At 45.0% G+C, this 22,903-nt stretch overlaps 1 long non-coding RNA gene across 3 annotated transcripts in view; it reads right to left on the reverse strand.

The window, feature by feature from the left end:
* Nucleotides 1-22,903, reverse strand: part of LOC106144726 (uncharacterized) — a 498,034-nt gene that overhangs the window by 77,960 nt on the left and 397,171 nt on the right. For 2 of the 3 annotated variants that reach the window (XR_013423794.1, XR_013423800.1), the window contains exon 8: nucleotides 15,580-16,199. The exons of the other annotated variant lie outside the window; for it this stretch is intronic. This is a non-coding gene — a long non-coding RNA (uncharacterized LOC106144726). Of the gene's footprint in view, nucleotides 1-15,579; nucleotides 16,200-22,903 lie in introns of those variants that run through there. 3 annotated transcript variants of the gene reach the window in all.

A 22,903-nucleotide genomic window follows, 5' to 3' on the forward strand; every position in this document is an offset into this window, starting at 1 on the left:
GCCCTGACGCCCTTCTCCAATATGATCACAGTTTGTCCTTCAGTGCACTTTGATTTGGTTAAGGAGATTCAATAATCCACTCTGGCCTGGGTAGCTCAGTCCCAACTGGCCCACTGTAAATGATGCAATGGTCTCTGCCCTTTTCTTAAAAGAAGAGCTGCCCGTCAGTGGAGAGAGCCCTGGAGGTGGTATCAGGAGGCCTGAGATGGATTCTGGAAACTCACATGAGTCCCGGAAATAATCTGGGCTCTGGTTTCCCTCATGCATGCAGGTGGCCTCTGAACACTGGTTGGACATTCACCACGACCTCTCCTAATAAGAACCAAATCTCCACCAGCTCTATGTCCTTGCTGGCTCACCTAGTACCCAAACTCAGACAACACTCAGGAAAAAAAAAAAAAGATACAAAGTGCTTGCACAGAGCTGAGACCTCGGAGCTGGATTTTGCTTTTCCTGGCATGTGCTTCAGATGTTTGGCTAAACTGTTTTCTATCCTTGTCCTGGCCTTCTGAGGTAGGCACGATCACCTTCACTTTACAGTCTGGGGACACTGACATAGTGGGTGGTTGGCCAGAATCGTGGCAAGAATGCAGCCAGGACCTGAATCCACGCTGGCCTGGCTCTACCACCCAGACAGCCACGTGACACGCTGCAGCAGAGTCATCTCTCAGTGTCCCAAGTTCTCCTTTCCTCACGAGAGACAGGCCAGGCAGCCTCTTCCAATGAACAGACGAGACCGAAGACGCAGGCAAAGGAGCCCACCTTCAGGAAAGCTCCAGGCGGCCTCCACCCCCAGCCCCCACAAAGGAACAAAGAAACAAGTAAATCTACTCTGAAGTGTGGACCCACAGGAGACCGCATTGCAATTTTGGGTCACCCAGGCAGATGAGAAGTCCCTCGCTGGTGACACAAAAGGGCTGCAAGTCACTGGAAAGTGATAGCAAAGGGCCTTCAATAGGGAGGCTGATTGATGGAGCCCTGGGAGAATCGCTCTTGCAGACCGTAACAAAAACGCCCCATCCATTCATCCTCCTGGCCAAAGCCTTTCTCCTTCCCGCTGGGGAAAATAGGCCCCTAATCCAGAGCACCGCTACACCTGCCACATTCTGTTTCCATGGCGGTGGCTGCCCTGAGATTACTCTTTGAAGAGGAGATAAAAAATGTTCCAGCCGGAAGGAGGGCTCCTAATATCTTTATCCTTGACTGATGCCGCTGACCCCCAGGAGAAGGGTAAACTGTGCTTTGATGCCAGAGGTTTATTCTGACAATTAAATCTCATCCTTCCTCAAAAGCCACGCAAGCTTCAACTCTCTTAGTGGAAGAGAGTTTGTGTAGGTTTCCAGGTGAATGGTGTCAGGACAGGGGTACCTCTAGGTCACCGGGATTGTGCCAGACCCCGGTGCACAGGACACTGGACACCTTGCTGCCACCGATCCCCACAGTGAGCCTGGAGCTTAGTCCACCCACCCCACTTCCAGAGGAGGAAAGTGGTCTTTCTGACTTAGACAGTGCTCGCCCGGAGCATTGAAGGAAGAGCGGGATTTAAGCAGGCTTGGCATATGCGCTCAGCATCATGGAAGTGACTGTGGTACTGAGACCCCTCGCTCTGGCCTGGGAGTTCATTTAGCAGCTGTGCAATGGCGGGCCAGTCTCAGCAGGACTTGGGCAGCACTGGGGACGGTGAGGATGCCTTTGTTCTAGGATTGATCTGATAATAAATAAAGCAAGGCATGGAGCCGGAGAAAGGCAGTCAGGAAAATGTTGGTGATTGTTCCTGAAGAAGAGATGAAATACATAGCAGTGGTGATGCAAGAGAATGTCACCGGCAGAGAGGGAGGCATCAAAGAGCAGCCCAAGGCCAGCAGTGCAAACAGCAGGAGGGTTCTGTTCGTACCTTAACACCTGGTTTCAGCAGCACATCTGCGCTGAGCAAGTTTGGGGGAATGTGGTGAGGGGGGCGGGGCGTGAAATGTCATGAGGGAGGGTTTGGATGTGATCTGAAAGAGCCAAGCTGGGGCTATTGCACACTCTTGAGCAAAGGAGTAGCATGGCATAAGGAGAGGGGTTGGAGACCTTCTTGGACGCTCTGGCATCACTTCGTGGCAGACAACTCGTGTCTTCATTACCCAGTGCTTATAAGTCAGCATTCGTGTTTTCTCAAAGAAAGATATGCCAGCAGCCCAGCTCCCTGGGGAGTCTGTGAAAATTACAAGGTCTTAGACCCCACCCAGACCTAGGAATTCAGAAATATCTCTAGAGATAACACCCAGGAATTTTCATGGTTCCAAATACCTCGGGATGATTCTTACAAGGAAGTTTCAAGCTACTCATCCCAAATGAGGGGTTTCAATTCTGGAATCAAGGAGCATCCTCGTTTGAGCAGTCTGTTTTGTAACCGGGACACGGGGCTTCCAAGAGCTACTCATAACTCTAATAATAAGACAAAGGCGGGGGCAATCCTCTTTGAAATGGTCAAACACCTGAAAATAAAGCCAGCCAGGCATGCGAGTTCAAGTCTGAGAAGAGTGAAGGGAAGAGGGATTGCAATGGGTGACCGACCCTCTTTTCAGGCCTCTAGCCACTGCCAAGTCGGCAGCAGAGGACACACCCCAACTCAGAGGCAGCTTGCTCCACTGGCTAGGGTACAGGAAAGTGGTTGTGACCCCAACCAAATCCAAGGACAGGGCAGGGGTGCAGAGCAGTAGAGGGAAGGAGAAGAAGATCGGAGACAGGTTGCCAGCATTGAGTCAGCACCTGCCACAAGGCAGGAATCCCAAGTCACTTGGTGGGAACACAGGTTGGAAAGACTGAGGCCTGCCCTCAGGGGGACTGTTATCTAGCAGAGGACCCAAACTCTGAGCACTTTAAAGGAAAAGACTGGGGAAACAGAAAGAGGAGAGATTCGTTCTGAGAAGGCTAGGAAGGGAAGACTCTGTGGATGAGGTTGACCCTGAGCAGGATCTTGCAGCATAAGGGGGATTTCAACAGTCAGAGATCTGGGGTGAGAACAGTCGAGTAGAGAAAAAGCAGCTTACAGACACCTACAGTCAGGGAACTATGGAAACGCTGAGCATTCTGATGCCATAGAGGTACTGAGTTCTGTCCCACAAAGAACAGCCTGGAAAGAGATTAGGAGCGATTCATGAAATCATTGGATGCTAGGATAAGAAACGTGCTCCTTGTTTCGTAAGCGACATGAAAAGTGTTGGAAAGTAACCTTAATGATGATGCGGGGAGTGACTTGCAGAAGGCCAAGAAGTGTCTGCTGCCTTCCAGAAAGCAGTGAGCGCATCTGTGTGTCCTGCTAGGTTGGCCCCAGGAGAGAGGGTCTCTATTCTTACGTCTTTTGTTTCATCTGACTTTGACATAGCACTGGAGGAAATAGTACTTGCTAAATAAATGTCTTGAAATTGGTTTCCTGGTAAAAAAAAAAAAGATGAGCTTCAAGCTGCCCTACCTGCTAGGCAGCAGAGATTATGAAACTGTTCCCTGGGGCAGTGTCAGAGCCAAAAAGAACAGGGGTCACATAGGGAGATAAGAGAGAAGAGAGTTCACATTCTTCCTTTTTTTTTTTTTGACAATGCTGGGGATTGAACCCAGGGCTTGGCACATGCTAGGTGAGTGCTCCTTCCCTGAGCCATATCCCTAGCCCTTCTTATTTTCTTTGAGACAGGGTTTCCTTAAGTTGCTGAAATTGGCCTTTAACTTACAATCCTCCTACTTCGGGCTCTGGAGTAGCTAAGATTCTGGGTATGGGTCACTACACCGGCTCACATTTTCTTTTTTTGAATTTATAGCATAAATCACTTTCCCACCGTAGCTCAAAGTTATTTGACAGATTAATAGCATTGTGTGCCTATTCTCATCCTAGCAGTGGTAATATAACTTTGAATTAAAACATCAAGTCCAAATCCCCGCCCCTTGAATCTGCATTGACCTTGCTTTAGGAAATAGACTATGGATAAAGAAGACCAGTTCTAAGCCTAGGCCTCAGAAGACCCCGAGCCACTCAGCAGCACTTGGAAACACATACAGCCATGTACACAAGCTCAGGCTAGCCTGTGGGAGAATAGAAGCAAGCCCCCTGAGGCCATCCTCCCTCAGTCTATCCCTGGCTGGTCTATCAGCTGGTGTCTGACGGACAAGAGCAAAGCAGACCAGCCAGACCCAGTCAGGATCAGCAGAACCTACCAAGTGGCCCATGGACTCAAGAAAGAACGATTATTATTTTTTCAACATGAATATTATTGTGGTAGTTTATCAAGAGGTAAAAGTTAACTGTGCGGGCAGAACTAAAATTTCCACAGGGACCCTCTTAACTTACAGTTTTTCATGGCAAAGAAACCTAGACCCTACATATAAAAACATTTTAAATTAAATTGTAAAGAGGGAAAAGAAGAAATTTTGAGCATTAACAAGCACAGTTAGCACTGACCATGTGGTCACTGGGTACTTACTTAAGTTCATAAATACTGAGATGGTGCCGTGGTGACCAGACAGGCCCTGGCCTTACAGAGCTCATGAGCGCGTACCTTCACATTGACAGAGCGCACTCATGTCTGTGGGCTCATTTGATCCGCACATTCTCCCACTTACAGATAAGGAAACCGAGGTTCAGACGGGGCAATGAGTTTTCCAAAATCATCTGCAGTCAGTTAGGGGGTTCATATTGCCTCACTAGACTTGGAGCTTACTGTCACCTCAACACGTGGGCCCAGATCACTAGAGCTCTGCAGGAAGCCACAGGAACAAATAACAGGAAGAGGATTCAGTCCCACAGGTCTGACTCCGATCCCTCTGCTCACCCCAGGATATCCATTATGAACTGAAGACAGTACTGTGTCCAGGGACAGGGAAGGAAATACCTCTTTCTTCTGTTTCCAGCTCCCAACTCCAGCGCAGAGTGTGTGAGGGTGTCTCCTCAGTGGAGCGTCAGATGTCTGGGATGCCAAGAGGAAGGGACCCAGGTGTCCATGTCTTCCTCTCTCTGCCTCAGCTCCATGTTCCCCTGAGCTCTTGTCTTTCTCAGATAAACTGGCTTCAGCAGTAGAGGTAAAATGGCCCTGGCAACTCCAACCCGCAAATCCTTTTGGCTCAAAAGGAGAGGAGACTCTTTTAGGAGACTCTCTCTGAATGGTCATGTTAATTCCCTATTTTGGACCTTTGCCATGAAACCTGGGGTTTTATGCCCATCCCCGAGCTAAGGGGTGGGTCCTGGAAAATGGTGCACTCTGATTGGCCATTTTTCTGTTCGGATGAACACAGATGATAAGTGCCTGCCAGAGGAATCAATTAATATTTTTGAATGAATGCATGCGTGCGTCTTTGGCTCTTAATGGTTCAAACCTATCTCCACTGCTAAGGGACAAGCCAACATTCTTTCCTTCTTTTTCTTCCTTTGTGTTGTCTTTTTGCATTCCATGAACTGAGTGTCATCTAACCAATAACCCTTCCTGAGAAGCAAGACATGGCCTGCAATTCCAGAGGCATCTGTACCCTGAGCATATAATTAAATCAGAGGCAAGTACAGCTGGTGAAAGCAGGAAGACATGCATAAACTCTTCAATCTGGGAATGTTCGCGGACCCTGTCATTACGTCCCCCGCATGCTAATCTATCCCACTGGGACTCTGTAAACTCGGTGACTCTAACTCCTCTGGCTGGAAAGGGCTCCAGCCTTCTCTGGACTTTGGCTTCTCTCCTCACGGCCCTCGCCGGCAATCTTTTCAAATCCTCACCAAGTTCAAAAGATTTGCACACAGCCGGAGGTTGACGTAGGAGGTATTCAAGGTACAGTGCCACCAGGGGTGGGGATGGGGGGTAAAGTTATTTTAAAAAATGTCTATTCCACATCCTCACTGTGTAATTTTTGGCAGATTACAAAGCCTTTCTGAACCCCAGCATTCACAACTGTCAGTGTTACTAATAACATCTGCCTCCTGTGGTCACTAGGAGAATTAAATGTCATTAAGAACATTTCGTAAATCCTAGCATGGTGCCTAGAACATGACAAGTTCTTCTCCCCTTTATAGACATAAAATGTGCTGATCCCATTTGTCAAAGTTTAAAAACAAACAAACAGAAAAAGACATGTCCTTTAAAATGGTCTTCTTAGAGTCAAAGCATATCAAATTACATACCTAATTGTTCAGATCACTCATTTATTTATTCATTTAATTAATTAAGTAGTGAGCCCATAATATCCGCCAGGTCCCCTGCTAGTGCTGGGATGTAATTGTGGGTAAGACAGGGGCTCTCAGCATAATGAGCTCAAGTCTAGTGGACATGATTATTACCTAATGAGGGAAGCATTTGAAACTGTAATTGCATTTTAACTAATGAATGTGGCCACTACTCTTGCATTGCTATTAAAATTTGGGGTATTTGTGTCCTAGCTCCTCAAATAAACTATAAACTAATCTAGGGAAAGAAATTTCCTATATCCTCTACGTTCCCAAAGAAGTGCTAAAATGTTGTTCTTGACTTAACTATTTGGAAGGGGGAAATTGAGCTCAGGAAAAGAAGGGATCTTTCCATTTTTCCATTGAAGGACACTGTTCGCCTGAGTCAATACTTTAGTTAAGGATGGCCATGTTCTGAGATTCTTCTCTTTACCCAGCCACAGTGCCACAAGTACCATTTAAGCTAAGCATAGCACTTTTTCCCACCTGTAAAATAGACATTGAAGGTCTTACCCATATTAATCTCATCTTGAACTTTTGTGATGCATTCATGAGCAGGAATAGTATTTTATTCATCATTGTGTTTCTGCACCTAGCAATTTATGACACATAGTCTACGATCAACACAGGGTAGCAGCTTTAACAGAACAACATTGCATATTGCTCTTAAGTCAGGGGATTGGATGGGCCATGCTGATGTGTGCTGGGCTCAGCAGATCTTGACAGACACACTTTTGGTACACCACTTACAAATAGTTGGTGTGCTGGGGATGGCTGGGCTGGCCTGGCCTCAGCTACGATGACTGGGTTTTGCTCCATGCTCGGGGTGGGTAGAGTCATCTGGAAACAACAGGACAGCACTAATTTATTTCCTGGTGCCAAATAATATCTTGAGAAAGGCACTCCATCAGATAGAGTACCAAAAAAGAGATAAAGAAAACAGACATTCTGACTCTACCTATATCTTTTGAAGGAAATATGTCACCTCTCTGGATCTGTATTAAAACGCAACCTGTTCCTGTGAGTTTGAGCTTGGAGATATACTCAGGCTAGGTGCAGAGTAGCAAGAGAGAGAATGCAGAGGACAGATTGGGGAAGAGATGGCGACACAAATGTGGTAGGTGACGGCAGAGAAGTCAGAGGGCAGCCTGCCTACTGATACCTCTCTTCCAGTTCCGTCCTGCTTTGCACCGTGAGACTGAGCCATGAATCACGAGTCTTCCCCCACCTCCTAGAGACAGGTGAGAAGAATTGTGGATCATTAGACACTTAGGTGGGAATCCAGGGGGAGCAAGCCTTGTGACCCCGCTGACTTCTGACTCTCAAGTGGATGCAATCTGGGGGACCAGGGCCTTGGTGAGGTAGCCGCTCCCCAACTCCCCAGGCAAGGAAAATAGCCACCGAAACTTGCAGAGCATCAAGAACAGATTGTATCAAAACCATTAAGTGGGCAGGTAATGCACTGTTCCAACATAACAGGATTTCTTAGCTTGAATCTCTGAAATCTCTGCAAATAAAAAAAAAAAAAAGCCTCTGTTTTTCCCCTTATCTGTTCTGTGTCTGGGTTGTCAGAGTTAGCAGCAAGCTCGCAGTCTGGAATATGTTCTCCATTGTGTTCTTTCTGTGAAGAAAATTACAGCATGAAAAGGAAGGGGGTGGAGAGGAACATTACATTCCAAACAGTCTCAGGGAGATAATTGCAAAGGCTCCCTCGCTCTCCTGGTGCCCTGCCCTCCCTGCTCCTCCGACTTTCCTTCTGCCTCTGGGATCTGGCACAGGGCCTGCCCTATGCACTGCTGCAGCCAGGGAGACTTGGGCTAGTGCTGTCCCCACCGTGAGAGCCAGCTGCTTCCCCTCTGCTTTCCCAAGGCAGTATGTCACCGGTCGTCACTACCAGCAACGGAAGATTCAGAGGTTTTGTTTAGGGTGACATGGGCTGTTTGGTTCTTGTCCTTCTTGTTTGTTTGTTTGTTTTTTTCTTTAATAGATGACCTGCCCACATGGGCTCCAGGCCTCAGTACGTAAGTGCATTATTTCAGGCATTTCCATGTTCACAGTAACTACTGTGTTCCAATTCTATAACTGTGTTCAAGACCCTGTCAAGCATCCACAGTCCTGGTTTCATTTGCTCCCCACAACCAACCTGGGAGGTGTTTTGTTCTTATTTCCATATTAGAGATGAGATATCGGGCCCCTTGCTCAAGTTCACTATTAAGTGGCAGAGCAGGTCCAAGATCTGAAGTTGGACCTGTTTCATTTCCACTACAATATTCCAACCCCCACACCAATAAAAATTGATAAAAGGCAATTCTCAGTCCTCAACATCCTCGGAGTCTTATAGAAGGCGACAGAAACCTTAAATGAGTGGGTTCCAGGCATGGTTACCTGATCCACTTCTGGCCAATAATCTGCAAGCCAAAGGAGGTTCCAGGAGGTGACGTCACTTGCCCTAGGTCAGCCACCTGTAGGCAGAGGCTGGAGGAAAAGGCCCATTCGGATCTGTCTACTACAGATACCTGAGGAATCATGACTGTCAGGCTCAAAAGATGCTTGTAATCATGCTTAAGATGACCATTCTTTCTGCCTCCCTGCACACAGCTTAGAAAGAAGGAGAAAGAGAAGAAGCAAGAGAAATAAAATTGGTTTTCTATTTTCAGTCTTCTTATTTTTCTTTTGAAATCACTAAACATTGAGTCCGTTGGGTCTGTATGTCACCATTTAATAAATGAGAAAACTGAAGCTCTGACACATTAAGTCACCCAAGATCTGAAGGCCAGGGGTCTTCCTCCACACCAGTGGGTCTTCAAGTGTTGTCCCTAGACCAGCACTATTGACGTCACTTGGGGACATGAATAAATGCAGGTTTTTCAGGCTCCATTCTAGGATTGCTGAATCAGAAACTAGTAAGGGCCCCAGCACTCTGGGTTTTACCAAGCCCTCTTGATAATTCGGTTATAGACTGAGAACTACTGCTCAACAGTGGTCCTGAATGAACAGTTAAGAACAAGATCCAGGGCTGGGGATGTGGCTCAAGCAGTAGCGCGCTTGCCTGGCATGCGTGCGGCCCGGGTTCGATCCTCAGCACCACATACCAACAAAGATGTTGTGTCCGCCGAGAACTAAAAAATAAATATTAAAAATTCTCTCTCTCTCTCTCTCTCTCTCTCTCTCTCTCTCTCTCTCTCTCCTCTCTCACTCTCTCTTTAAAAAAAAAAAAAAAAAGAACAAGATCCAGCGGTGGATTCATATATTTTAAACATTTGTGGCTTTAACTGGAGCCTGTTCTGAAAGCAATTTAATTTTGACCTTGGACAAATCAGTTGGAAAAGGGAGATGCCAGCAAACTTTTAGAAATCTAATCATCCATGCAACTTATGATATGCTGGCATTTGGTACCTGGCACAAAACAGCAGGTTGCTGTTTTAAAAACAGTGGTATGGATAGAGAGGATTTTCCAAGTTCTCATCACGTTGTCGTTCTTGTGATATTCCTCTGCACCAAGTGGGGTGCACTCCAGCTGCTAAGGCCTAACGGGCCATGTTAGAGATGTCCTCGTCCAAGGGCTCCTTGTGCTCAGGAGCTTCCTCAGAGACAAAGACACTTACCCAATGACCCCAGGTTTAGAACAGAAGGAGGGGAGAGGCCGTCCATGTCCTCCCTGTCTCCACCAGTGTAATGAATCTGATTGCCACACAACTTAGCAGATGCTTAAGACAGAGTTTAAAATGACTACTCTTCCTGCCTCCACAGTGATTGTCACACAGGAAAAAAAACGACACAAAAATCAAAGAATAGCCTTGAAGTGAATTTTTGTTTTGTTTTATTTTATTTTTAAGCTTTGGGTTTGCTGCATTTAAAAAATGTTTTTGAGATGTGTCAGTGGTAAAAGTGAGAATATTATTCAAGTTCTTATGTAATCCCTTCAAATTTCAAAGCAAACAAAAATGGAGCCTTGTTCAGTGAACCCAGCATGGAAAACTTTTCATTCTCTGTCCTTTTGCATCTGAATTTGCTCACGGAAATGACCCCACCCCTCCTTGGCATGGCCTCTCTACCCATCTTCTGTGTCATTGGTCACCATCAGCACCCTCATCATCTTATCATGTACAACTTTTAACTCTTCTCTTGCCTTCACTCTGTGGTCCCTCTTTTTTCTCCACCTCCTCCTGAAATCCACATCCTCTCCCTTGTCCCCAAATATTGGTGATCTCCAAATCCTCTGGATTTCTCTTTGTCCATTCTCTCCCTGATTCCATTTGATCATACCAATAACTCAATTATGTATCTGTCTTCCTCAGATGTCTTTTCAGAGCCTCGGACTGGAATATCCAACCCCCATGCAAGATTTCTCTCATAAGCATCCCAAAAACTTCATCCCATCAAAAGTGAACTCATCTTCCAGCTTCTCTCACAACCTGCCTCCTCTGAATTGTAAGACTTCGTGTGCAACATCACCAACTATCCAGTTATTCCAGCCAGGCACTAGGGAGTCCCTGTTCATCCTCCCAGATTCTCACTGGCATTACCCCCACTGCAGACACCCCCACACAAGGCCCAAAGCCTGTCAGTTTTGCCTCTAGACCCTGTTTCCACAGCTTCTGAGCTGAGACCCTCATCCTCACTCTCCTAACTACTGGGAGAACCTCCTGCTATTCTTACTTCCAGTTTTGACCCTTTTAAACCCAGGCTCCATCATGCAGCCAGAGAAGTGACTCTAAAGTGCATGTCACCAGAGTTCCCCACACTGCATTCCATGTCTCCGGTTGCCTGAAAAGCCCCAGCTCTTAAACATGACCAATCAAGTCCTCTTTGACTTGACTGCTTTCTTTTACTGGGACATGCTCAAATATTTTTTATGAAGATCTGGGAGCTATCCATTAGAAAACATAAGCTTCAGGGAAAGTGTGACCTGTGAAGTAGAGGCTCTTTAGTCCTACCAACTGGGCTGCTCTTCCAAGGCCACAGCAGTTAACCAACCAAATAGCATGGGAAGAGAAGGAGAAAGAAGGAGAAAAGCCAGGAGAGAAAAAGAAGTAGGAAATTCAGTATGCACTGATAGGGAACACAGGAGAGTTCAGTTAACAAGACCCATTGACAGAAATGTTGCCAATCCTTACTTTTACCATTCCCAAGTTGTGTTATTGAAACCTCAGCATATCTGCCTTAGGGATAAAACATCAAAAGAAGGACCAGAGTAAAACTGGCTCCACCAGTTACAGAGCAAGAGACCAACTGAGACCAGGCTGGCTGCCGAGGAGATGGAGAAGAGAGATAGGAGAGGACCTAAAGGCCCTGTGTTAAGGGATTTACTTAGCTTTGCCACAAGTGAAAATGGGGGTCATTATTTCAAATCACCTATCCATTTTACAGACACCTGTTGACCACCTACTATGTTCTAGCCGGTTCTGCCAAGTTCTGAAGATCAAGTGTGGCAGCCACTCCTTACCCTCAAGGAGGTCTCAGGCTAAAGAGAAAAGGTGTGTCACCATTCTAGGAGACACTAATGCACCTCGGGGCCAGGGCTGGGTACGGGAGGGAGGCTGTTGCCAGGGGAGACACACTGGGTGTGCTTCTCCAAGGGCCATCCTGACCAGTGGTTAGTGGGAGCATCACTTGTTAGGATAGCACTCTCAGACTCACTGTGGCCCTCCAGAAAGAGAGCCTCTGGGTTCTGGGATGGCATCCCAGCAATCTGGGGTTTCCTGAGCCCTGGAAGGGGTGGTGGTTCTTGAGCAGCTGCACTTTGAAACCCAAAAGACACAGAAGTAACTTTCCCTGGCTGGAACCAGTCTGCAAAGCCTTGAGGCAGGAAGTGACCTATGAGCCCAATCTTCAAAGGGAAGAGAGTTCCCCAGAAAGATAACAAAAGCTGGCAGAAACATTCCAGAAATTCCAGGTGCTTGTTTTCCTGAGCCAGCTCACAAAACCTCCAACCTTGGGATTTTCTGAATGGATTTAGAACTAATTCAAGGGAAATGAAGCATACACAAAGCAAGTCATTGCATTTTTGCAAACAATCTAAACACCTGTCAGCAGATGACTTGTTGCATAAGCTCTGTTTATGCATCTAAGGATCATCCCTAGGTTCAAAGGGAGGGAAGCCTTATCCAGTGATTGGAAAATGAGCTGTGGGATGTGGGACTAAACAAGGTGCAGCCTTATGCGAGCTGTGTGAAAAATGTCATGTCATGTATGCCTTGAGTAATGCAGAGATGCACAAGAAATTAGTAATTGGGCTCTTAGGAAAATTTATCAGTGGGAGACAGGAGTGGGAGGGAGATCTCACCAGATACTTCTTTGACCATGTTCATTTTGTTCTATGTGCGAAGGGTTAGCAATTCAAAGAAACGGAAGATCTTTTCCATAAAATGTGAACAAGTAGAAAAGACCTTGCTGCAGGGCACTCCATCACCTTTAGGGGCATGTGGTAGGGTGGGGGATGTGACAGGGAGGGGTGCTCCATGTGATGTGAGCATTACCACTTTCAGTACCTATTTTCTTCTGACAGGATGTGCTATGTGGGGTTGAAGACCTGGGTCAAAAGCTACAGAAAAGCTGGTGTTCGTGGTACAAGCCTTGAGTTCCCGGTATTTGGGAAATGGTCACTGAATAGTGACAGCGGGGGGAGGGAGGAAGTGAGGGTGCAAGGTGGGGTACATGCAGCCACTATGGTAGGGAGGGGGCCCCCTTGTACCATTCAGAAAAAGAATAATCAGTGGTTTCGGGCAGTTGAGTGAGAGCAGAAGGGAAATGTGACAGCCCAGAGAGGGGAAACACTGACCCTTGCTGTCATCCAAAAAAGGAAGAAGAAGAAGAAGAAGAAAAAAAGTGCAAAAAAAAGTGGCCTTGAATGCAAAATGTTTCTTGCTTTAGCAGCTCTGGGCACCCTCAGTGAAGACTACCTCACCATTTCTCATCTGCCTCAGCCTCCCCATGCCCCTGTAGGGAAAGGCACTCACCTCCACAAAGCACCTGTTACACGCCAGGTTCTACTTACTGACCTTTTTTTGTTACCACATTTAATCCTTTCCAAAATACTTCTGGAAAAACTGAGCACTTGCAGATGTGAAAAGTGAGTCTTAGAGGAGCAAAATATCTTGCACAAAGTCTAGATCGCATTTATACTATGCTCAGCTAGGGAAAGACCATCCTCAGGCTCTGAAATCACTCATTGGTGCGCAAGCCACGTGGGCTCAGCCTCAGACCCCCAGCTTTGAAAGCTGCAATTGAAGGTAGCACAGAGCAGGGTGATATTTGCAAGCAGACAAAAGAATGCACCAAGAAAATCCTGCTTAAGACAGAGTGAGGATTCCCAGGATTTATCTGCTTGGATAACCACAGTTTGTATTTGCTTCTGAAAAAATATTGGTTTATCAAGCCACGTACTGGATGGCAGCCTTATGGCCATCCATCACCGGAGCTTTCTGTTTGCACATTGCCCCATAGCCAGGCCCACACACCTCTCCAGCTCCAAGAATATGTCAGGATAAAAGAGTATTTGGAAAGGATATGACCTTCTCTGGGGTTTCAAGAAAAAAAAAAAAAAACACTTTGTAGATGGCTTTAAACCGAACAGCACCTTAACTCAAATAAGATATGGTGTCTCTGGGATTTGTTTGTGGAATCATTTAACAAGATTCATAAAGGACCTCCTGCATGCTCAGGATACAGAGATGACTAAGAAAGACCTTCAGTCTTTATGTGACTTATAACTGGTGGAGGAAACCGAGGTTCATGAGGATTGACAGAGACAATCTTTAAATCCAAGGCTTCGGCAAATGCCACAGACAGGCAGGTCCATCCTCCCTAGGTTTGGGTGGTAAAGTAGGGGTGGAGGGAACGGGAATTGTAAGAAACCTGTACAGGAGCAGATCTTCGAAATGAGCCTGGTAGAATGTATAAAAGGCTTGCTGGATAGAGAGAGGAGGAGAAGCAAAGTTCTGGAAGCTTTATGCATACAGGGATGTTGCTCATAGGGTCAGAATCCATCTGAAATTCCTGCCCTTGATACTACACTTGTTATGTGATCCTAGCCAGCTCATTTTGCCTATCTGATTTGCGATTTCAAGTGTAGCTCTTGTGTATTACAGAGGCAGAAGGAAAGAGAGAGGGGGAGATAGAGATTGATAGAGAGAGAGAGAAAGAGATCCACATAAGGTAACAAGGGACACAGAATCGCGTTGTCAGGGGCCCTAAATGAGTTAACCACAACCTCTTGGCATCTCTCCATGGGAATACACACATTCAACTAAAAAGCCTTTCAGAATAAAGATTCCAAGGTTAGCTGATGGCTGCTCTCTTATTGCCTCATGTGTGAAATCTATGGTCAAGTTCTCAGGAAAAGAAGAAGTAAAACCAAAATGGGTGAAACAGCTGAAAGCAGCCAATCTCAGCCATCTTGACTACCCGCACACTGGGAGAGCCAAAAGGAGGAATTACCCCCTAGCCTCATGCTGTTTCCTAAAACCTGTCCTCCAGTGACCTCCTCCTTTTACTGGCCCCAGCCAGCTACAACATCAACTCTGCTGTCCTTCGTTCCCGATCCACCAACAGGACGGCCACCCCTCTTCCACTTTCCCAGTCCCTTCATTGTGGGCTTCATCAGGCTGAATTGGCTGTTGTCTGTTTGCTTTTCAACATCCCTCATTGGATTGAATGACTCATTCAAGATAGGCATCATGCCTCTCCTCTAGATCCCTAGCCTCTTAGGTAATAGGGACCAAGTAACTGTTAATTGAATATGAATAAGTGAACACATGGATGGGAAATGAGAGGGAGAGAGGAAAGGTCGCAAGCAATTTGCAATCGCCACAGAGTGGTCCAGAAACCTGAATCTTCTGAGTCAAAATGATACCTGCTCTGTGATTCTAGACACCATTTGGATGAGGGAAAGGGAGGAACAAAACAAGCCCCAGAAAAGTTACTGCTATATTACAACTATTTGGGGGCCCATAATGTATTTCCCAGCTGTTGAAATTTTAAGGTAGTTTTATGCCCATTTTTCCATGAGGATCAAAAGGCACAATTAATTTGTAAGTTCAACTGCTAGCTTCAGGTAGGTGACTGGGCCAGATGAGTTTTTAGAAGACATAAAAAGAACTTTTCTGAAGAAAATGAGCCGTTATTTGACATGTGAGATGGCAGGCTAGAATAAAATGGAAGAATCGAGGTGGACCTTGTGGAGCCTCGGGAACAAATGTTGGTGTGGTTGGTGAACCAGGCCATGATAACGATGAAAGCAGAGTGGTGGAGGTGACCATGAGGCTGACAGCTGTCGGCATTTTGAGCGTCTTAACATCTGCCAAGCGTTCTACACGCGTGACTTCATTTCTTCCCCATAGCAACTCTGAGCGGTGGGTAGCCTTCTAATCCCTATTTTACAAATGAAGACAATAAACTAAGAAAGTTGACATAATTTACTGACTATCCCACAGCTCATCTGTGGCAGAGCCAGGAATTAAACCCAACTTGGGATCCAAAGTTCATTCAACTAAATACTGCTATTATTTGCCATTTGGGATTAATATTCTCTTAGGTGGAATCTTGATGTCTTCATGCTTGTACTCGCTCCATCCTGAACAACAGACTGTTGGAGCCATTGCTAAGCAGAAAAAAAAAACTATGCAACAAATTTAATTCCCTGGAAGTAGTGCAAACCACTCAGGACTCTTCACACTACCCTAGCAGGGATTTGGAGCCCATAGTCCAAAATAAGTGACTGCCATTTCATAGCAGACTGCATCCAGAGCTTGATTTCAGAAAAGAGAAGGTCAATTCAGATGTACCAAGATTCATCCAAATTTCAAATAGTACATCCCATAATTCTTGTGGAGCACTGAATTGTCATGATGTCCCATCAGTTCTGCAGGCTACAAACCTCATCACAAACCAGAGGTCACAAGTATTTGCTTTAGAAAAAAAAAAAAAATTCATGGAAGCGATTGACATTCAGAAACTGGGCTAGGGGCTCTATCCACTCGATGAAATTTAGTCTCTGTTTTTCACTCACTGTCAGCTCCTAAAAGACAGGAAATATGACCATTAACCAAAAAGTCAGGGGATGAAAAGTTCTCATTAATTTTATAACCTGGTAAATTTTTACAAAAGACTACAGCTAACAAAAAAAAATGGATTCCTGTTATCTCCCAAATAGAGGTTATAATACCACATAATGCTTATCTTCATATAAAGCAAGAATGCCGTGCAGTTGACTGAGTGCTCTGATAGACATCATCAAATATAATACAGCACCCCATGAAAAAAAAACAGTATTATCTATACTAGAAATAGGAAAGCTCTGAGAGCTTTAATTATTAATTATATGTAATAATATGTTCCAGGTTACACAGCACAAAGGGAATGGCACTGGTCTGAACTGCTTTCTCATTTCTTATCTGCTGAGCATTCTGCTACCTGCTCTGTCCCACTCCTTCAGACACACTTCTTTTCTAGCCGAGACAAGCGGATGTCAAGAACTTTCGCCAATGAGCAAACCATACAGAAGCAAAGTCAATAAATTATCTTACTATAAGGAAACTGTAGAGTTTGTTGTGTAATATAGAAAATTATAAGCCCGTAAGTACAAGGGTCATTTTCTATTAACCTTGTATTCTTGATTGGAACTTAGCACAGAGCAAATGTCTGCTGAATTCAGCCACTAGCAGGTTCTCTGTCATTCTTTGTGGATAAAAAGGGTTTGGGAGGAGTTCTGAGCCAGGAGACAACTCTCTTCCAGCTTCTCACTCTGCCAAGTCAAATCAAATTGAGAGCTCAGATTTGCCCCCGATCAGTATCAGGATCCCTCGTGATCTTCTTCCTTGGACAGGCTCATCAGAGGCTGTCTCTTTGAGGGCAGTAATCGAAGCACCAAGTGACTTAATGCTAATAAAAGCAGAACCTTACCTAGAACCAGACAGTGGACACCAGGTCAGGAAGCAGCACCCAGCGGCATCTGACACTTGCATAAGCATGCAGGGGAAGTTCCTAAAAGAAGCTGAGCAGCAGACTAAAGGGATCCTTCCAGCCCACTGTAGATGCCCCAGGTCACAAAGCTGGATAAAGCTCTCAAGATGCCAGAGGGCAAGACCATCTTCTCAGGGATAACCAGCTGCCTATCTCTCTTGCTGACCACTAACACCCCTCACCTGGGACATTATTACTCCACTGACCAAATGGTCAATAAGGATGGGAAAGACTTAGACTCTGCTTCTGTAAAATGAATGGGCACAAAGATTAAATGAGATCATGCATGCAAGACATGTAGCACACCCTAAGGTCTCAATAATATGCAGTTGAATTTCATACAAAAAGCATAGGTAGTAATCCCAGCGGCTCGGGAGGCTGAGATGGGAGGATCATGAGTTCAAAGCCAGCCTCAGCAAGTCAGTGAGACCCTGTTTCTAAATAAAATACAAAATAGGGCTGGGGATGTGGCTTGGTGATTGAGTGCCCCTGAGTTCAATCTCTGGTACCGCTCCCTCCCCACAAAGAAAAAAAAAAAACACACGTAGCAAAAATTACCCTTGAGAGTCCCTTAAATTGCCCAGAAAAAGAAATATAAAAGTTTCATTTAATATAATCTGTCATAGTAATATAAGTAATATATACATGTAAACAAAAATACATGTAGTAGTTAATGTGTGTGCACAAATATAATTTTAAAGTGCCATAATTACATATGAAAGGACAGAAATTGAGAAGCATGAATGACTAGGATCACACAGCAGGTGTAACATAGTCGGACTCAGAGGAGGTGGCCATCTAATTCTATGGTTGAACTAAAAATGAGATCCATACTATGTGAATAATATTTAAAGATGACAGCCCAGAGCAATAAACATGGATAACACAAAATGAACACAGAAGACACTTAATAAACTCAGAATTTCAGAGCTGGAAGGACCCCAGGTAATTCTTGTAGGTACGGGAGTTTGCTGTGAGCTCGCGGTCTAGAAAGGGATATTCCAGAGCTGAAATCCAGCTGCACCTTAAAGCTTGGAAGGATGGGTGTGTCTACAACCAAACGGGAAGAAAACGGAAGCAGGCACATCTGTATGGACCCTGGGGCACCAGCGTGTGGGGCAGGAGCAGACTGCCTCTAGTTTAGTAGGTGTCTAGAGAAACCCAGCTGCGGCTGTGAAGGGGTAAGACCCTTTGATGTGAAAGCAAAGCCAAGGTCATAGTGTGCTGGCCTCTGGGATGACCATCCAGGAGTCTGAGGAGGACCTCAGGGAGCCACTGAACACTCCTAGATCATGGAACAAAAAGACAAAACCTATCATTTGGGAAGACGAAACCCAGTTCTCATCCAACATGACAGGCCATCCAACCAGCTAGACTGCACCTCCATAACAGACAGCTAAAAACAGTCCTGCGGAGGTCATTTTTACCCAGCAAGCAAATCACTAAACAAACGTGTCTACTTTCAGGATGAATCTAGACTTTCCAGCTCTCCGAGGTCATGTACAACCCACATGGCCTCTGCCGAATGTCCCTTAAGGCCTCCTAAAAGAGGCATACCTGGTACTAGATGGTTTATTTTCAGAGCTCATGGTAAATTAGGCCTCTTGGAAGACACATTGCTTGAACCTTCCCCGCTGCGCTAAATTCTTCCCATGGTCACTGCCTCGCCAAAATGAAGTTCTAGACTGCTGGCAGTGATGGAAAAATACCCACTGCAAGTCACTGCTGATTCCGGTGCCTAGAGCTTCAGTAATGAACGGTTTTGTCGCCACTTGTTTTTGTCTATTCATTCATGATGAAAAAGATCCACTAATATCAAATAAGCAATGATCAGAAAGCCTGGCTTCAACGGAGCCTTTGCTCATTCTTTAGAACCTGAAGGTAACTCCAGGTGGAAGTAGCTCATGCATCAGATAGTGCACTAGTGACAAGTGTGGGATTAGAACTCAGCTCTGCCAGACGCTAAATACCAGTGACAGTTTGAGTGGGGTGGAGGATGGTGGCGGAGGAGACAGGGCAAGAAGTGCCTAAACCGAAAAGCTCAAAAGATCTTCAGGGCTGGAAGAAATTCTGATGAGCCAAAGAGCAGGGAAGGAAAAAATGGTAAAAACAAACAGAAGACAGCAGAGAGCTCAGAATAGGTTGCATTCTGGTGGCAACATGACACCTTTCATACTGCCACAAACTTTGCCGCTTCTGTGAAATTCTGAATTCTGTTTCTGATCTTGTTCTGCAGGAATATACGTTATTTATTGAGAGTCCATCTGGAAATACATTTTCTTTATTGCCAACTTCGTGAAAAATCTGATTCATTTTTTTTTTCTCCAGGAGAAAACAAGATAAACTATAACCTTTTATTAGACTAATTTGCTCCTTGCCCCATTGGTAGAAAGAGTCGATTCTTTCATGATGTCACTGGAACCTCAGATGCTCCCTCCCGCTCTCCCTATGCCAACCAATCCCACACTGTAGGACTCAGCCTGAATCCTTTTCTGAACTTCCTGGTCTGTTGCACATGCTCAGATCAGTTAGGAACCTACCCAGTACAGGCAGATGGATACAGGTTTGCAGTCCAGCTCAGCCACATAGGAGACATTTGTCCTTAAGCAATAACTGAATTTCTCAAAACTTTGATTTCCTAACCCCTGACATGAGTACTAAATAAGTAAACATATGTGCTGGCTTCCAGCGTGCTTCCTGATACAAAGCAGGGGCTCAGGAAACGACACTTACTCTGGCTATGACTTGCTGGGTTTTTCTGTGCATCCAGCACCCCACCACACTGTTTCATTTTGGGGTCTGTGCTCTGACTTTCTCACGAGTGTGAAATTTATCTCTCAATTGAGACTGAGATCCTTGACAGCAAGGGTTGCATTTGCATTCTTGACTATCTCATAACCAACTTTTGATCTCACTGGCAACACCTGGAAACTTCCCATTCCCCCCCCCCCCCCTATTTGTGGTACCTACTTTTCTGTCCAGGACCTCCCAGAATTTTACTCCGATTTTGCACGAATCTCTGAACTAGAGATGCTTTTCTCGGAGTCTTTTCTTTTTCTGACTTATGGTAATATGAATACCTACTCTTTTTCAACTCATTATCTACCAGGGACTAAGATAGGCACACAGCATACTCCTGCTCTAATCTCCATAACAATCCTGCAAGTATTTCCTGTGATTCTCATCTGAAGAAGAGGAAGCTGCATGAGCCTGGGAGAGTTTGGTCATAAGCCCATGACTACCCAGCTAATCACCAAGCTAGACTTCAAGCCCATGTCTGCCTGAGCTCCAAATCTCCTTCCAGTTTGCTTTATTCATCTCAATTTGATCTTAACGTCTCCTGCTCGATTAGTCCTGCTAAATCACAGATCTGCTCCTAACCTTCCAAGAGCTGTACCCTGTGTTCCCTGGAAGCCAGACCCTTTCCAACCTGCTGAAGCCGGTCCCTCTGTTGAGAGGGGTCTCGGTGGGCCACTCACTCATTTCCAGGCCTCCCCTCCCCCAGAGCTCATGGCTCACATGCCTCTGCTGTGAAGCAGCGTCCTGAGCATTCCATGCATTCACTGGGGTTTACATGCCAAGCCGGTCAGCCTTCCAGGGAAAGCAGCACTTCGGGTGAGTAAGTGCTCTGACAAGGTCAAGGCAAAGGGAGGGCTGGGGATGGAGGAAGGGGGACATCCGCCCATCAGCAATGCCTTTCTGGGGAAGAAGGTGGCTTGTTTGAAACTGAAGGGAAAAGGTAGCATTCGGTAAACACTCTCTCCTTATTCTGAGCATCCACAGCTTTGTTTTTTTTCTAGGTCTTTCTGAAGACCATGCATCTTTTTTTTTTCATCTCTTAGAGACCGAGAGTTCTGAGGAATGGGATCTGTGACTTTTTCAGCTTTGAATCTATTTTGCAAAATAGGCACTCGATGGAGGTCTCAAGCACAAATTTGGAAAAGGCAAATGTGAACTAAAAGAAAAAAAAAAAAACAGATCCCTCATAAGCCATTAGACATTGGGTTGACTGTTTAAATGGCTTTTTTGAGGATCTTTCTTCCTATATGTGTAAATTAGTATAATAATAATATCTGAGACACAAGGCTATCATAGAACCCAAAATAATTAGAAAAACTGTTTGTGTAATGCTAAACACAGTGCCTGATGAGAACCCCACAAATGGTGGTAGCTCTGTACTTCTATACAGGTATTGGTTTATTTCTTTTATACAACTCTCAGCACCATAAGCAAGAATAGTCCCTCGTGAGCACTTGCAAACTTGAATCACCTTATTCTAGTCCAAATATATGTGGACAAGCAGGATCATATTAATTAAAACTGCATCTTGGGGTTTTTGGGGGGAGACTTTTGCTTTCATTTGTTTGCAAGATGGATTTCTATTTTGCCCCCAAACTCATAAAGAAAGAGCAGTTTGAGGCTGAAAAACCCAGTGTCTAATCACATACCATGTTGTCCAGAGTTTATCAATTACTCTACAAGCACGCCTAGTAAGTATCCTTTGTTGTCAAGTTGTGTGTGGGGGGCAGAGGGGAGTACCACTTAACCAAAGAAAAAGAATGAAAAAAAATTTTTTTAGACCAGACCTAGTAAGAAATTAAAGTGTATGTATGATTCTTTCTGAACAGCAACCCTGGATGGTTCTGGTTTAGATGGTGGTGATTTTTAATTACCCAGGATATAGGAATGCTCATCTAAGAGAGAAAATCCCATTAAATATTCTCAAGCCAATCCTTCCTCCTTTGTTCAGGCTAACAGAGATGGAAGGCAGAACATGAACTCAAAAAAATGCTATTATCTTCAAACACACATGGTACCTCAGCTAATTAACTAGTTACCAGATGCATGTGAATTGAAATTCTCTGGGTGTGGTTCATGAAATAAATAAGACTATTGAGCACATACTAAGTACTAGGAGTTCAGGGTGAAATATACTCAGGAATGAGATTTGCGTTCTGGAAGAGAGACTTAAGAATACCCATCTTCAAATTGGTGATAGAGTAAAATTACACAAAAAGGGGGGAAATTTGCATGTTTTAGGAACCTCCAAAAGAAAGTCATCATTTTAAGTGCAGGTAATAAATTTCCTCCTGTGGACAAGATCACATTCCAGATGGGCTTTAAAGACTGAACTCAAAGGAAAACAAGGAAACTCATCCTGACTGAGCACCTAATCTATGACGTTTGCTTTACACACCAGGCCTCCGGGGTATATTTAGAAGGCATGAGTGTTTCATTCCTGTCTTAGGAAAAAAGAAGGTACTTTTCCATTTGACCCAGCTATCCCTCTCCTCGGTCTATACCCAAAGGACTTAAAATCAGCATACTACAGGGACACAGCCATATCAATGTTTATAGCAGAGCACAATTCACAATAGCTAAACCGTGAAGCCAACTTAGATGCCCTTCAGTAGATGAATGGATAAAAAAAAAATGTGGCTTATATATACAATGGAATATTACTCAGCTATAAAAGAGAATAAAATCATGGCATTTGCAGGTAAATGGATGGCATTGAAGAAGATAATGCTAAATGAAGTTAGCCAATCCCCCCACAAAATAAATGCTGAATGTTTTCTCTGATATAAGGAGCTGACTCATAGTGGGGTACCGAGGGGGAGCATGGGAGGAATAGATGAACTCTAGATAGGGCAGAGGGGTGGGAGGGAAAGGGAGGGGGCAGGGAGTCAGCAAGGATGGTGGAATGTGATGGACATCATTATCCAAAGTACATGTATGAAGACATGAATTGGTGTGTGT

This window comes from Ictidomys tridecemlineatus, chromosome 7 (assembly GCF_052094955.1).
Source record: "Ictidomys tridecemlineatus isolate mIctTri1 chromosome 7, mIctTri1.hap1, whole genome shotgun sequence".
Lineage (NCBI taxonomy): Eukaryota > Metazoa > Chordata > Mammalia > Rodentia > Sciuridae > Ictidomys > Ictidomys tridecemlineatus.